Source organism: Vulpes vulpes, chromosome 4 (genome assembly GCF_048418805.1).
Source record: "Vulpes vulpes isolate BD-2025 chromosome 4, VulVul3, whole genome shotgun sequence".
In the NCBI taxonomy this organism is placed as follows: domain Eukaryota; kingdom Metazoa; phylum Chordata; class Mammalia; order Carnivora; family Canidae; genus Vulpes; species Vulpes vulpes.
Window position 1 is genome coordinate 130,410,749 of NC_132783.1, and position 17,963 is coordinate 130,428,711.

General features: G+C 38.4%; 1 protein-coding gene across 2 annotated transcripts in view; it reads right to left on the bottom strand.

The window, feature by feature from the left end:
• Positions 1 to 16,693, bottom strand: part of NIPBL (NIPBL cohesin loading factor) — a 201,103-nt gene extending 184,410 nt beyond the window's left edge. For both annotated transcript variants that reach the window (XM_026016660.2, XM_026016661.2), the window contains exon 1: positions 16,158 to 16,693. The gene's annotated coding sequence lies outside the window, so the exon portion shown is untranslated. The remainder of the gene's footprint in view (positions 1 to 16,157) is intronic.
• Between the last annotated feature and the right edge of the window lie 1,270 nt (positions 16,694 to 17,963).

Sequence of the window (17,963 nt, forward strand, 5' to 3'; positions counted from 1 at the left end):
GTACAATAGAAAGCAGTCATACAAGAACATTCATTTTGTTATTCTACGTTCATAGTAATGTATGATCCATACCCTGAAAAACAAAACCTCAAGAAGAAATGGTATTTTTCTCTTCTGGTAATTTAAACCAACTAAGATTTAAAAAATAAAAACAAAAACACATGGCATCACCCACACCACTTTTAACCCTGATTTAAGACTGAAGAGATCTTCTAGGTCAGCCTTGAAAATCATTTTCAAATAACCATTAACGTGTACAACAACTTGACCAAGCTACTATATTTTTCAATATCCATTCTGCCTAAAATGTGAAAAGTGATAGTGTTTCATAGACTATATTCTTTTTTTGTATCCTTTTAAATTAAAAAATTGTTTTTTGGGAATGCCTGGGTAGCTCAGTGGTTTAGCGCCTGCCTTCGGCCCAGGGCATGATCCTGGAGTCCCGGGATCAAGTCCCAAGTCCAGCTCCCTGTGTGGAGCCTGCTTCTCCCTCTGCCTGTGTCTCTGCCTCTCTCTTTCATGAATAAATAAAATAAAATCTTAAAAAAAATGTTTATTATTGAAATATAGTTGATATACAATGTTACATTAGTTTCAGATATACAACACAGAGATTCAACAGGTTTATACATTATGCTATGCTCACCCCAAGTGCAGCTACCATCTGTTACCATACAATACTAATATAATACCATCTACTGTATTCCCTATGCTGTACTTTTATTCCCGTAACTTACTCATTCCATAACCTTAAGTTTCTATTGCCCACTCACTTTCACTCATTTTGCCCATCCTCTGAATTCCCCTTCCCTCTGACAACCATTAGTTTGTTCTCCATTATTTGTGAGTCTGTTTCTGCTCTTTGTTTATTCATTTGTTTTGTTTTTTAGATTCCACAAGAAAGTGAAATCATATTTGTCTTTTTCTGGGTAGACTGTATTCTAATTCATAGGCAGTCAAAAGTCATTTAACTTATGTTGACTTTAAAAGCTTTGTGCTTATTCTAATTTATATATACCAGAACTATAATAATAAAATGATTATTATACTGGATATTCTCAGATGAGACAACAAAGTAATCCTAGAATTTCAACATGGTTTTAAAGCTAAATTTTATATATCCTTTTAAAGGGCCTACATAGAGTTAGAAATGTCTTCCTTATGAAAATAGTACTCTAATAGACCAATTCATAATTACATACTTTGCCAAAGAAAAGCCTAATGTCTTTTGAGCTCTGAAGACCTCAAGTATTTAGACTCCCATATCCACTTTACACCTGAATGTCCCATAGGTTGGTTAAACTTGACATGCCTAAAACTGTATCATCTCTCTCCCTTCTTCCGCATTATCACTGTACAATTCTTTTTTTTAAGATTTTATTTATTTATTTATTTATTTTTAAAGATTTTATTTATTTATTCATAGACACACAGAGAGAAAGGCAGAGACACAGGGAGAGGGAGAAGCAGGCTCCATGCAGGGAGCCCAACGTGGGACTTGATCCCGGGTCTCCAGGATCACACCCCAGGCTGCAGGCGGCGCCAAACCGCTGCGCCACCAGGGCTGCCCAAGATTTTATTTATTTATTCAAGAGAGACACACACACAGAGAGAGAGAGAGAGAGAGAGGCCGAGACATAGAGGAAGAAGCAGGCTCCATGCAGGGAGCCTGATGTGGGACTCGATCCCAGGACTCCAGGATCACACCTTGAGCTGAAGATGCTCAAACGCTGAGCCACCCAGGCATTCCACCACTGTACAATTCCTAAAAACTTTTTCCTCCTATATTCCTGACTTTAGTGAATGGAACCTCCACATTTCAAGCCCCACAAGTATGAAACTTCAGAATCAAAGAGTCATCCTGGACTCTTTTCATTCTCCATAACCCAATTTACCTACACAAAAATACCAAACTGTACCCAGGCTATTTCCTTAACATATTTTGTAAGTTTCCTCCTCACATTCTCACTGTCTTAACTGAGGACCTCATCAATTCCTAAATAGCTTCCCTAGCCTCCTTTTTTTCTGCCTATCTAATCTCTGCACTGCTGCCCCCCCAAAAAAGTATTTTCCAAATGCAACATACTTCATTATTAAATAATTTCTTGGTTTCCCAATGCTTTTAAAGCAAAATGCAGAATTTGTAAAGGCATATACGTTCCTTCATAACGTCAACTCTTGACCTTCTTTGTAGCTTCAAATATTTATGGCATGCTCCTTTTCCAGCTCTATGTTCCAATAACCTAGGCATCTGCAGTTTCCAAAATCAAACTGTTGCCCCAGCCCCCTAGGTTCCCAAGTCTAATTAATGGCTTTCAAAACTTAGTTTGTACCTCATCTCTAGTCTAAATTAGGTGAGTCCCTCAGTGTTCCTCCTTTGTTAATCTTGATTATTATAATATAATCTTTGTTTATCTATCTATGACTTTAAGATCCTAGAGGACACCTGGGTGGCTCAGCTGGTTAAGCATCTAATTTCTTGATTTTGGCTCAGGCCATAATATCTCTGGGTCTTGAAATTGAGCCCTGTGAGAGGCTCCAAGCTGGGCCTGGAGCCTGCTTAAGATTTTCTTCCTCTTCCTTTGCCCCTCCCCCCACACTTCCCACCATATGCATGCTCTTTAAAAACAAAAACAGAAACAAAACAAAAAGATCCTTGAAGGCAAGGCTAAAGTCTTTTATTTCATCATCTCTAATATCTTATAGTTCCTGAGACACAGGTAACGCTCAATGTTTGATGAACAAGAGAATGAGTATGAGATGTGGCCACGTCCACACCACACTAGATATTTCATACCTCAAATACTAAAAGTACTAGGACCTACCTAAAAATTTACTTTTCTTTTTAGTATGTTCCAAACTAGAGAGCTCCTTACCATTTTTTTTTTCCTGATAAAAAACTGATGATCCTTTAACTACCACTCTATTTCTAGGAAGTTCTAATTTATCTAAATTCCCTTTTTCCATTATCTTTGCTGTCCATAAAACTCCTAAAATCTGAGACCACCTGAGAATCCCTTCAGTTTACAATTGAAGAAATGAGCTTAATGACTGGCCTAAATGTCACTTGGATAGCAGCTAGGTTAGATTAGGTTTTATGCTAATTTCACTATATATCTCCAAATGATACACCTAGTTTGAAAAAGCCTATGATTTTCTTCATCAAGAAATTCAAAAACATGAGGGGCCATCTCAACCTGGATGGTTCAGCAGTTGAGTGCCTGCCTTCAGCCGAGGGCGTGATCCTGGAGTGCTGGGGATCAAGTCCCACATCCGGCTCCCTGCATGGAGCCTGCTTCTCTCTCTGCCTATGTCTCTGCCTCTCTCTCTTTCTGTCTCTTATAAATAAATAATAAAAAGATCTTTAAATAAAAAATAAAAGAAATTCAAAAATATATTGAAAAGAAATCACACAACAGTGGAGAAGAGGAACAGTTAAATGTGCTAAGGATAATCTCAATACGGAATTTGCATATATTGGGGAAAAAGTGCATTTACTGAATGAATTAAAACATGAATGAAAATACAGATTACAGAAATACATATTATTATTATTTCCGGAAATACTATTAAGAGCCATAAAAATGTTCAAACTTTTGGCCCAACTTCCACTTCTCGGATTCCAACTCTAAGTGAATAAAACCCCAAGAGGGGCGGGAAGGAACAGTACATATAAAGATGGTCCACTGCCTTATTTTTTTTCACTGACTTATTTTTATACAGAAAAAAGTGAGAGCAAATAAAATGTCCAACAGAATGACTAGGGAAATTAGGTTTCATCCTCAGACAAAATATTAGATAACTTTTAAAGTTTTTTTAAATTATTATTTAAGTAATCTACACCCCATGTGGGTCTTGAACTCACAACCCCAAGATCAAGTCTCCTGCCTGACTGAGCCAGCCAGGTGCCCCAGGGTAACATTTCAAATAATTATGAACACTACATAGGAAATTAGGAAAATCTTCATGAAACAACCTTTAGAGAAAACACGATTATGTATGTATAATTTATACCACAAATACATGCTTAACCAACATTACATTCATATAAGTATTTTAATTAAAAACCTAGTAGGAAAGACCTAAAATATGGGATTATAGATATTTTTCCTATTTTACAAATAGCATGTAGTTTTTTCTGCACTGCTTTTATAATTGAAAAAAAAAGGGGGGGAAGTCATTAACTTTGAAGTTCTTAAAAGATTCTAAGTTCTAAATCCCACAATTTAGCCTTACTTAACATACTAGAACACTGTACGTAGTTTTACTTTCTAAGAAAACTAAGAGAATGGAGAATTGCTGAACTATAAAGTCTTTATAAAGAACACTAAAATTCTGGTGGCTATCTTCTAGTTGAAAACAATCAGAATCACTAAAATCATATGATAAATCATGTAGGTGGCAGCATGGCTCAACAGATAGACAGCATATTAGAGATTCAGATACTGAACTTTATTCTAGGACAGTCACAAACTTGTTGCAAATTGTCATTTTAAATTCTAGTTTTTAGGCCCCTTCACTTGAATACTGAAGATGTGTAATGGCACTTTGACATATACTACAAACCTTAAACAACTGGAAAAGACTAAAGACCTATAATACTTCTCTCCTTTTCCCATAAATTCTCAATTCTGACTATGTATATTTGGATTTTGCAGGTCATTTTAGCCTTAAGCCTAAAAATTTGTCCCTTAGCAGTGAAGATGGAAATACAGAGGCAATATTTGAAACCAGAAGCAAAGCTGAAACAGGAATTAAAGAGTAGAAAGAATCCAAAACTCCTTGTATACAGATTTTTCTCTTATCCAGCTAAGCGAATCAAATTGTCCAAATACAATCAATTAACTAAATTATATCAGTTCTTTGCTTTAAATGTTGTCCTACCTTTTCTGGGCTTTGTGTTTTCTTTCTTTCTTCTGTCAAATTTACTCAACGTTTAACAAGCCCCACCCATCTTCTGTCACTCCAATTAGTCCTACGTCCCCAAACTGAAATATAATTTAAAATCATTTATTCAACAATTGTTTGTTGAGTGGGTGCTGTACTGTAGGTACAAGGTACCAGAGACTCAATAAAGACAGGGTTCCTCCATCAGCCTTTGTAAACTGCCTCTGGATTGCTCCCATTTTCTCAAAAGCATGGTAATTAGCTCTAGCGTAAAATATAGCACCTATTATTTTAAAGATTTTATTTATTTATTTGACAGAGAGCAGGAGAGAGAGAGAAAACAAGCAGGGGGAGAGGGAGAAGCAGGCTCCCAGTTGAGCAGGGGGCCTGTTGTGGGGCTTGATCCCAGGACCCTGGGATCATGACCTGAGCAGAAGGCAGATGCTTAACCCACTGAGATACCCAGGTGGCCCAGCACATATTATTTTAATTATAAACTCTAGATATAGTGAAGACGTTTACTTTGTTTCTCGAGATACTATCACACTGTAATATGTCCTTTACAAAAGATACTCAGGAATACTTAAGCCAATTACTCTAAGCAGACCCTTTTGTTCAAATGGGGAGTGAAAGGAATAACTTCATATTCTAAGGAAGAAACATTGTAAGATTATACAAAACCACCAGCAATAACTTCACAAGCGAGTAACACAGTTATAACATACATATCTGAACACATTTATAACATACATATCTGACTCCCGCCATTAAAAATGTCTGAACATCTAGCAACTGAATGGTATCATATCCCATTGTATTTGTTTCTTTAGTTTTCTGTTATCTGCAATAAAAGTGAGTTATTCAAGTGAACTTGTTTCCACAGTATACGAAAGTTAATTTAAAAGCTCTTCCTTTACCCTTTCCTCCTACATTCCTAGTTTCCTTTCAATTCAGACTCTGCTCCTTAACACATGAACATAGTATTGAAGTGAATATATACATTTATGAATTACAGTACTCTAAAAGTAAGGTATGGAAGGATAAAGGCAACAAACTATTCTCGTTTGTTGCAAATCTAGGTCTAAAGGACCTAGATTTTAGATTTAGTGGAAATGTGTATAGAAAAGTCTCATTTAGGCTATAAAGCATGAATATTAATAAAGATTACATCTTAATTTTCTTAAAAAGTTTTTTTTAATAATCTCTATACCCAAAGTGGGGCTCAAGTCACATACTCTTCCAACTGATCCAGCCAGGCACCCCGTATATACCTTAAATACTAAAGCCCAAGCATACAAAAAATATCCTAACACTAAACACATCTTTCACAATTGCTTCTAAGTCTTCTTAGAATGCTATAAGTTATTCCAACTGACAAGCTGTATATACACGCCCACTTTACAGATCAAAAACAGAAGAGGGATGGATTCAAGTGATATTCAGAGGTGTTACTGGGTAAACAACTGGGTTGAAGGTGTGGTAAAGGAGAAGGGTCAAGCATGATCACCAACCTTCCAGTTTAGGGAGCTGAGGTGATGGTGGAAACAATCACCTACTTCATATAGTTTTAAGAACAGATTTCTTTCTTTTTTGAGGAAAGAGTGGTAAGAATGAACAATTGAGGGAAGAGTTCATATTTATATACTTTTGAATTTACAGTATTTATGGAGGTGCCTGGTAGACAGATGGATCTGTCTCAAAGAGAAATACATTATTCTGGAGAGATTTGTAAGTCATCAGCATACAGGTAGCAAGCATGTAAAAAGTTGTATGAATAGGTGAGATCAACAGGAGAGATCAACAGGAAGGCAGAATAGAATAAAAGCTTAAGAACCACTTTAGGAATACCAATATTTATGGGATGGGCAGGGGAGGAAGAACTAGCAAGAGTCTACAAATGAAAGGTCAGTTCACAGAGGAAGTAAAAGGAGAGACAGCCCTGAACCCAAGGGAGAAAGGTGTTTCAAAAAGGGAATGGTGAAAAAACAAAACAGGTGGTCAAATAAATAAATTTACTCATTATCTGCCCCATCTTTTCGGTAAACAGCACTGCTACTCTAAGCATTAAAAGAGAGGCACCGACTGTTCTTCACTATAACTGATCCTCTATATTTAATATAAACAACAAACATTAAAGTAAAACATGAACTCAATTTTTGGTGAATTATTACTGTACCCTTCCTCATTTTGTATTCTAGTTTCTATGTGCTAGATGTTCAAAATATGTGATGCTACCTATTTTAATTTTGATGAAAGAGAGAGCAATGTTTATTTTACCTGGCTGATGGAGCATCTACCTTGAAAAGAATTAACTAATATAAATAAATGCCACTTACCAGTAATGTCAATTACAAATTTTTTGGAGGGAAAGGGTAAAAATGAGCAAGTAACATTATGTCCAAAAATAAAGCAGCTTCAAGATCTGAGATAAATATCTAAAGTTATTCAGTCTTTTTTGACAGTAGTACTACAGTTAAAGGGTATTCTAATACAATTTCAAAATGCAGTCACCAAAAAACTACTAATACATAAAACAATGTGGGTGAATCTCGAGAGCCTTATCCTAAGCAAAAGAAACCTATCACAGAAGTCTACATATTGTATAATTCCATTTGTATGACATTTTAGGAAAGACAGAACTATAAGGACAGAAATAATATGTGGTTGTCAGGGGCTGGAACAGGGGTAGGACACTGGTTACAAAAGGATATAAGGCAACTTTTTGGGGTGATGAAAACATTCTATGTTTTGATTGTGGTGGAGGTTTCAAGACTGAACACATTTTTCAAAACTCATCAAATTGTAGACCTAAAAAGTGAAATTTTACTGTGTAAATTGCACCACAATAAGCTTTAAATTAAAAAAAATTTTTCAGTCATATCTCTATCTTACATGAATAGCATTTTTAATGTACTGTATTTCTCATTACAGTTAACTTATCCACATTGTTATCATACACAATACATAAATTAGCAAAGAAAATTAAAACTATAATCAATCTTGAGCTTAAAATAAAGTTATTTGGACACTCTTCCTCGGTATCTTACTCCCAATTCTATTGCTCAAGGGACCAAGACAAAAACTCCTTCCTATACTTTACAATCCTTACTAACAACTAAAAAAGGAACTGTTTTGAGTTTTTCTTTTTGATTTAATTTTACACACAAGTTGTTATGTGTGCATTGTTAAGGATGTATGTAAATAAAATGGTCTTACTCAAGAAGCAAGAAGCCTTAAGATTATATACATATATATATATGTGTATATATATATATATATATATATATATATATAAATCTACTTCTAAATTAGCACAAACATACACTTGCCACCCATTAATTTTAGATTTAGAAATGTTTCTTTAGGAAATATCATATAGCTCAATTTTAATCATTTCAACAAAAATGTATTGAATACTTGCAAAACAGGAAAAGCACTGTAATGGTATTACAGACATAGAGATGAAAATAATATGTCTTCTTGCTCTCAGCTGGTATTCAGTATGGCCTACAGACACTGGAACACATTATTTTATCAAAGAGATACAAGTAATAAACTGATAAATGTTATAACATGGAAACTCACAAAAAAGGCCATGCTTTCTCTTTCTCCTTAAAAGAAATTTCTGGTCTGTGAATGGACATTTTGAGAAGTAACACACTGTCTACAGAAGAAAGCAGGATTGCTATACAAATATATGTTTTTACAGTTAATATCAATACTTTCTCACTAGCATTTTGAACTTATGAAGATCTCAGAATTTGAGGACTTTCAAACTGTTCAAGATTTCATCAAGGAAAATAATACATTACAGAACTATTCACATTAACACCACCACCTGTATTCACTATGCTATAAAAACTTTTTGCTTAGGATATTGACAGAGAAAGGAACAATCACATGACAAAAGAGTAAAAAAATTAATAGAGTTAAATTAAAAGTATATGTCATGTATGTCTTTCAAGATAACCTGAAGGTAGGTTACGGCATACTAGGTTCTTAATTCTTTTCTTAAAGGAGAAAGAATGATTAACAGTAGCTTTTAGGGCATTACATTTAACTTTCAACTTTAGAATTTTCTGAGACAGAGGCAGAAACTGAGGGGAAAAAACCATGTGTATCAATTTTTTAAGAATGGTATTTAAAAAGATGAGGGGGAGTTATACCCAACTTACACTCATATAAAATTTCAACTTGGTCATTACCAAGAAAAAAATAAATTACATGGAGCCTAATTCATATGATCAATTTCTTTAGATGGAAATTGGCAAGCCACAATCCTATCAAATAAAGACAACTAAAACCCTGTTTAAAATTCTTGAAAAGGTTGCCAAGTAGAAATGTTCAGAAAAGTCAGTGATGTATCTTCCTTATTAAGATTAATTTCAAGGACATTTTTGTTTCACAAATTAAAAAGTCAAATATAAAATCTTAAAGATTAGTATTTTTACAGTAAACTATATTTTGAATTTAAATAATGCATTAGTTTCAAACACTGTAAGTTTTTAGGATACCTAGAATCAATAACTTGTTTTAATAGCAGTACTGTTTTTTAACAAGTATACATTTCATCAGCGTAAGACCAAAGGACTGAGAAGTACAAATGATCCAAATAACTGCAACAAAAAGGAATTGAGTATTTCAAAATTATGTCATAGCTTCTAAATTTCTTGGGAGAGGTAAAAGTGTAAAAAACTATTTTAGTAAATTAATTAATGCTAATTCCATGTTTCTGCATACTGAAAATGTTTTTCCTTTCTGCCAAAAGGCAAATATATACAAAAGAACACTTTAGAAATTTGGTGTGTTCACATTAACTGATGTTACACACATGTAAGATGGCAAAACAATTTACCTACATAAACTATGTTGGAAGTTTAATGCGGTCTTTGGAATATTTTTTAACACCTGACATTTTTATAAGAAATAAGTGAATCACAAAATTATAAAGTGCCCTTTCCATATTTTGCCAATTTCCATAAATACAGCATGCATATCGTACTTAAATACATATTTGTGGATACATTCTGTGTAATAGATGAGGTGTAAACTAACAAGGTATTTTATAGAAAAGACTATTCAAATAATCAATCATCTATACGTAACCAAAACATTTTAGAATTCCTCTTCATAATACATAAAAAGTTTCACTGCTTTATAACCAAGCCTACCCTTTTCATCAAAGAATGTATTATAAATCTTGAAGAGGCAGGGTGATAGAATGGAAGATGTTTTAGAATTAGCCATATCGGGTTGGAATCCTACCTCTAACACTTGCTAGATTTGCCACCCTGGACAAGGTTCTTTAATACGATGAGCCTCAATTTCCTGGTCTGTAAAACAAGAACATATCACTAACCTCACTGGGTAGCTAAGAGGTTCAAAACATGATATACAGTGTAGTGGTTAAGGTTATAGGTAAGGCATCAATTTTGGAGTCTTTCCTCTGCTTTCTTCCATTTGTTGGCTACGGGACCCTAGGCTAGTCATTCAAACATCCTATACCTTAGTTTTCTCAAGTATCTTAGAATAATACAACCAGACTCATTTTATATGCAGATTCATGGTAGATGGAAATGACTCAATAATATTACATATTACAAATTTAAACCACTCAATACAGTGTCTGACACAAAAAAGATCTTATTAAATCTCAGTCCTCCTAAACTAAGTTCTAAGTTGTTTTTTTACTGCCTCTACAACTCAAATTCACCCCTGAAGATAAAGATTTGCCATCAAGGACAAAAAAGAAAAAAAAAAAAAGACCATCTCAAAAACTCTAAAAGTATTCACTAAAGGAATCTCCCTCCATAAGATTACATGGCAAAGCTCTAGAATAAGCACACAACTTCCCAAGTTGGTGACTCTGAAAGGACTAACAGTCTTTGGCTATATAAACACTAGAATTTTAAAAAATTACCAGTCATACTAATTTATAGATTCATCTACTATATTACAATTGGTCATATACATATGTATGAATGAAATCACTCTCTAAAGCTGAATTTTCCCTTTCTAGAAATAGATGCTTTGACAATTTCAACTCAATAAACAAAAGTAAAAATTACAGACTGCTTAACATACACTAAAATATAAGATAGCAAAGATTTGCTGATATCAAAAACATTATATATAGGATATACAGTCTGAATTCTATTTTAGTTCTTTGCCTAAAGTACACAAGTTCCTTGACTACATGACTTTTAAGTATTATTGAGTTAACTGAGCAATCAAACAATATGACGATTTTATTAAAACTAGAAATGTGCAATCTTAAATCCTTAAGAAAAAATATAAACCAGACTGATCATTTACTAATTATAAGACGATGGGCAATTTTCTAACTCTTCCAGTTTCTGTTTCTTCATTTTTAAATTGTGGATAACTGTTTCTATTTCCTGAGCTTTTTATGTTAAGTGAGATCGTATTATGGTGACATACTTAACACAATTCCTGGCACATGTTAAGTCCTTATAATCTTACCTAGCTGGCAATGCTATATTAAGAAATAATGTCTTTTAACAGTATCACTTTGTTTTTTTTTTTTTTGGTTTTTTTTAATTTTTATTTATTTATGATAGTCACGCAAAGAGAGAGAGGCAGAGACATAGGCAGAGGGAGAAGCAGGCTCCATGCACCGGGAGCCCGACGTGGGATTCGATCCCAGGTCTCCAGGATCGCGCCCTGGGCCAAAGGCAGGCGCCAAACCGCTGCGCCACCCAGAGTTCCCATCACTTTGGAATTAGAAAGAAATATGCCTTAAAACAATGCATTCTGACAAAACTCAATTCATCAAAACTGACCCTAGATTTACACTGAACAAAATAATAAGACAAGTATCTAAAATCATTTTTATCACTTGGGAAAAAATTTCTGAGCAAACAAAATACTTTTTAAAATGATAATGATGACCTTAAATAAAGAGTCATGGTATTTTTAAAACTGCCTTTAAATCATCTAGAAACACTAAAATTCCACTTTATAAAAACACTTTCAGGAGTCATTATATATTTACTACAAATATAGTTAACTGACTTACATTCTTTAAGAGGAACATAATGTAAATAAATTCAGTCATTCAAACACCAAACATACACACAAGGTCAGGATTTCTAATGCAAAAGTACTATTTTCATATCAGGAAAATACTATCAAGAGACAGGTATTATATCTCCCTAAAAGAAGAGGAAAAAGCACCTTGGACCCAGGTAATTGAAAAAAGTCACATAAGGTATCAGTGTCAGTATTGAGCAACAGCAATACCTAGCTTCAGGACCAGAGCTCACACTTTTCTTAAAACAATATAGTCTAATAAAACACTAGTAAAAACAAGAGAATCCCTTATTCTCACCGAAAACATGAATCTATACAAATTAATATGGCCTCTGAGTATCAAGTTTTTCATCAAAAAATGGAAATCATGCCAGTCACTTCTCTCACAGGGCAATGGGAACATTTAAAAATGAACTCAGGTCACCTTGAAAAAGAATCCTTTTAAAAATTCAAAGAATAATTATAAATGACAACTACTAAAAATAGAAACTTTGCTTAAAAAGTATAGGTTGAAATGATTTTTAAAGGCAGCTATATAGTACCATAAAGTACCACCAAAGCCCACCTAATATGTTCAAGATATTAAAATAAATATCTTCAACTAAAGAGTTCATTACTAGGTTGTTGTTGTTTTTTTTTTTTTACAGTTCCCAGTCATTAATTTCCTATTCATTTTATAGCAAATAAATGTGATCGACAACACTGAAGTTACATTTTTCCAAAAGGAATTTTTATTTACCTCAGTCTTCCCAATCACTTCATATAAACCTAAAATCATATTTTAAAATTCCAGAATTACTCACAAACTATCCGTTTCCTAATAAGCTGCGAGGTGGAGAAAGTTAAATGGAATTATATAAACCTCAAATTCTTTAGTTTTTATTTATTCTTGTATTATTAAATTTTACATCAACATAAATAAGAATGCCAAAATATAAAATAGGTGATTTCAAATGTTTCTATGGCAATTTGATGATGGATCAGTACCAAAAAAATTGAATATCAAATCAATATAGGAAGTCTTAGAAAATACATGTTTGAGGTGGGGGTAGTCAGGCTTCCAAATAAAGATTTCATATTTGAATTGGTATAGCTTTGCTCACAGTCAAATTTCTGAAACTTAATAGTGATTGCTATGGAAAAAACCCAAACCTGGCTTACTACCATACTAAAAACTTTCACTTTTCATCCCCAAAGATAATCTGAAGTAGACAATCTTTCTTTCTTCAAATGTAACTTTTTTCTTCTTAAAGGGGGCAGTATTATAATGATCCCTAGCACAGGTTCAAAATGCTTTCCAGTAACTTCATAAACAAATTGTCAAACGGTTTCAAGAAACAGCATTCTATGCACTCTTCTCCAAACACTAAAAATAACTAAGTATTTAATCCTCAATTTTAATTTGATTTACTAGACTTTCACTACTTTAGAATTGCTTTCTTTTCAAGTAATTATTATAAGTTATTGGTAACAGCAGACTCAAGAAAAACAATAAACACACTGTTGAATAATGCTAGGAATTACTTCTCCAATAATACAACTAACATTAAAAGATGACTTGAACACTCATAGGGTCTTCTTTCACTAAATTAAAATAATAATAATAGTAGAAATGCAAAAATAGCCACTTGGTGACTATCCATACAACCAATACAGGGGAGGTAGAACAGAGTATTCATAATCTCTAGGGAAATACAAAGTATTCCTTCCAACTAAGTTGTCAAAATTTTAAAGTTCAAGTTTAGGTTTTGTTTGAGCTTTACAATGTTTCCTCCTTTAAAAATAACCCATGTAATTGGTTTGGAAAAAAAAACCCCACATATTTTCAGTTTACTTTATTTAAAATGTTTTATGCTATCTTAATGAAAGCTATCACACGACCTGTACTACTTACAGAACACTAAATATGTAGAATTAGGAAAATAAGATCTGGTAAGAACTAATTCACTTTAATTCCAAAGTCACAAGAAAAAAAAAAATCATTCACATAAACAGATATCTAACACACTGATTCAAACATCTGTGTCAGAAAGCTCCCTTTAACTATAAAGCACTAAAAATAAGTTGTTTCTGTTGATGAAAACTAAGCAAGCAGAACTCCTCTTTTCCATTACCTTTAGTAGAAATATGTTCATCCTTTGACATACGTCTCCGTGTTTTTTTTAAATAAAAGTTGTAAAGGCATCACAGGTTCATATAAGGGCCTTTCGAACATTTAGACTGAAACCCTTACCCGGCGGCTCCCCCAAAGTCCCAAACCCTCAGCTTCAGATGTGAAGTGTTCCTCCCTTCTGTATTCCCTCCCCCCAGCAAGACCCCATTCGCCTGCCCCCCACCCGGTGTAGGCCTGAGGCCCTGTAGCAAACAGTGTCTAACAGGAGCAGGCAGCACAAAGACAGGAATGGGAGATTAGTGGGAGGGAGGGAGGCCGGGATTGGGGCTCAGCAGGAGCTTCAGGCTTTTTAAAATTCAAACTGCTCCCTGACCAATACAAATCACGGACACGCTACTGACTACTACACGGATTTATAGCATTAAAAACATGCCTAGTACGTGACAGCTATATTAACTTCACTCTTTTTAACATTTATCCATACGTTTGCCAGAAATGTGGAACAATTTATTTTAAGCAGAGGGCTAAACTCAAAAATAACCTTCAGAAAAGTTACTTATTCTACAATGACAATAATAATTTAATGAGACACCAAAATTCCGAACTAATGTAACACCCATTAGTAAAACAAGGGACTTTGTTGATCAGTGTTGCTTCATTCTAACCAGTGAAAGTTTTCCCTCAGTTAATGTGAGACAAAGTATCCAAAGAGTCTAATGCCAGGTACATTTCTTTTTTTCTATGCAATTTGTATGGCTGAGGACTTTTAAATTGATCGTTTTCCCCTTATACTAACCTACCTTACCAACGCCTCAATAAACAAGCTGTGAACACTTAACTTACTCGTGAACTGGAATTTGTTAAGGCAGAACTGATATTTTTCTCTAGCATTTACAGATACATTTGACCTATTAAAATGACACCTCTCTCATTACACAGTCAAACATCATGGGCACAAACAGCCAATGACAATCCTGGGACCTCACGAAGATCTGCCCTGACATGAAAGGATGGCACCTTCTACATTTTTTTTTTTTTTTTTTTAGCCTCCCTGGGATTTGAAGCCTAACTTTAATTTCTGCGCTTTTAAAGAAAATTGGTTTTTACCTGTACCTCGGTACAATTCTCAGAACATTCAGGGTTCTTTCCATGCATCTCCACGCTGAGATCAGGAAGTACCTGAGTATTTTACGTATAGTCGTTTAAAATCGTCCTTATATAACGCACACAAATCTAAAGTGCCAGGGTAAACCTGTCAAGTACTTTACACTTGCCTTTGAATAAAAAAGTCCATGTGCGACCCACACTGTCAAACAACAACATAAAAGCTCTTGGTGGTGGTGGTGGTGTGTGGCGGGGGGGGGGGGGGGGGGGGGGCATATGCGGTGTCTACCACCCTGTGGCTTTCTACATTCAGTATTCATGTGGGCCATTTAATTCTTTAAAAAAAAAAAAAAGAAAAAGAAAAAGAAAGAAAGGAAAAGAAAACGAGTCTTTATTAACTTTCTAACGCCCAAACAAGTTTCACACAGGGCAAGAATTACCACTGGATCCGCGTCTGAGTATTTACATTTGTCTCACTAACTGAAACTACTTCCTCCCTTCATGGGGTCACAGGGGGAAGAAGGGGGGTTGTTTGTTTCACTGGGACGTTCCCCACTCCCGGACCAGGAAAGTTGTAAATATGGGGACGATCTGGGCACATTCGCCGTGAGTTGTATTGTTTCCGCCTCCTCACTAGCTACGGCTCTTCTCCCGGGCGAGGCCTGTCACCGACCAGCAGCAGCTCCGCTCAGCCCGGAGCTCTCCTAATCCCCGAGCTCAAGTAGATTCCGCTGGCCCGCGGCCTGCGCTCTCCGCCGGGCCTACGCCTCCCCGGCCGCCCGGCAGGAGCCCAGTCCCCGCCACCGGAGCCGGCCGGGAGAGAGTACAAAACCACCGCCACCCAGGGCGGCTGCCACCAGAGAGGAGCGAACTCTAGACTCGCCCGCGGAGGAGACCTGGGGCCGCTAAGGAAACGGCGGGGAGGGGAGCGAGGAGGAGAGACGCTGAGGACCTGGCGCCGCCGCCGCCGCCGCCGCCGAAATAAAGAGCAGGAATTTACCTGGGCGAATCGGCGTCTGAATCCAAGGGGAGGCCGAGGCCGCTGTGGCGAGAGACTATAATCCGGGCCGGGAGGGGGGGTGGCTACGGCTCCTCTTCCGTCTCCTCAGTGCGGGGAACATGTAGAGCCGGGGGGAGACCAGCCGAGAAGACAAATCGCTGCTTCTTCTTCCTCCTCCTCCTCCTTCTCCCACATAGAAACACTCACAAACACCCGACCGGGGGCCCGAGCTACCGGGGGGGCATCGCCGCCGGCCCGGGAACCAATCCTCCTGTCGGCGGGGGCGTCCCTCCCTGCGGCTTGGTGGTGTCGGGTGAGTCGGTACCGACGGAGGGAGGGGGGGGAGGGCGGGGGGGGAAGGAGCCCTGTGTGTGTCTCTCTCTCGTTCCGTCTCTCCCTCTCAGAACAAAATGCCGACCGGAAGTGCAGCTGCAGGAATGACTCCCTCCGCCGGCGCCAAACACTAACAACCACCCCCTCTTCCCCACTCCACTTCCGCCACCGCCGCTGCCGCCGCCGCCGCCGCCGCCGCCGCCGCCGCCGCTGCCGCCGCCACTTGGGCTCGCGTCCTCGGCCGCGCCGCACCGCCCCGCGCCCGGGGCGCCCGTGTCCTCCTCGGGGCGACTGCGGAGATGCTGCCGCGTAGCGTGGAGCCTGCGGGGCGGCGCGTTCGCTGAGGCGCGCGGGCGGGCGGGCCGGCTCTCCCCGGTCTTTATTTTCCCGGAGGCCGACCGGAGCGGGGCCCGAGTGCTGAGGAGGAGGAGGAGGAGGAGGAAGAGGAGGAGGAAGGGCGCGTGCGGGGCGCTCAGGCCCGAGCCGCCTCGCAGGCCAAGCTCGCTGCCCCGGCTGGTGGCCATTCGCTTAGGGAGCCGAGCTCGGGGCGGCCGGGGAGAGGACTCTGCCTGCGATTCGACGGCGACGGTGCTTTTTTTTTTTTTTTTTTTTTTTTTTTTTTGCCTCTTTTTGCTTTTTGCTTTTTCTTTGTAATGGTGTCTCTGCAGTCTGGTGGATGGATGTATCGTAACCCCCGCCCCCCGCCCCCACACCTCGCCTCCGGAGAGGCCGGACTCTACGCCCGTCTCTGCATTATTTCTGCGGAGCGAGAAGGCGAACGCTCGGAGGTGGAGCCGCGTCCCAGCTGGATTGAAGTGGAATCGTGTCTGTGATGCTCTGGTTTCTGGGAATATGCGGACCTTCTCTGGCCGGTGGTGGTGGTGGTGTTTGTGGTGGTGGTTGTTGCTGTTGTTGTTGGCGGTGCTGTTGGTGCTCCCTTAACTGTGGGGATGAAGGCCTGTAGGCGACGCTGTGCGAGCGGGCAGCGGGCGGGCGGCGGGCCCGGAGCGCGCGGGTCGGCGCCCCCCTCTAGGTGTGGGTGGAGCCGGCGCGCGGAGAGCCGCCCGCCCGCCCGCCCGGACCCGGGCCACCGGCCGACGGCGGGCGACGGGAGCGGGGAAGGGGGGGGCGGGGGGAGCCTGGGGCCCGCCGGTCTCCAGCGTCGTTCTCCTCTTTCCGTTTGAAACAGCGCGGGGCTGCGCGAGGCTGCAGCACGGATGCGACCGACCGTGCGTACGGTGCCGGGCTGGGCTGCCTGTGGTCTCCTGCCTGCTGCAGCGAACTTGATCTTTCCGAAGTTCGTAAAATTGAAGTTGGGAGCAGGGGTGGGGGTGGGGGGGTTGGGGTGGCGGGGGCTTTTGTTCAGGTAAAAAGTGCAGTAGGTAAGCGAATTTTACTCCAGCGGGACGAATTTGGTGTCCACGGTTTCGTGGCTCTGGATCATTCGGTGATCGCATTGTCTGTGCATCTGCA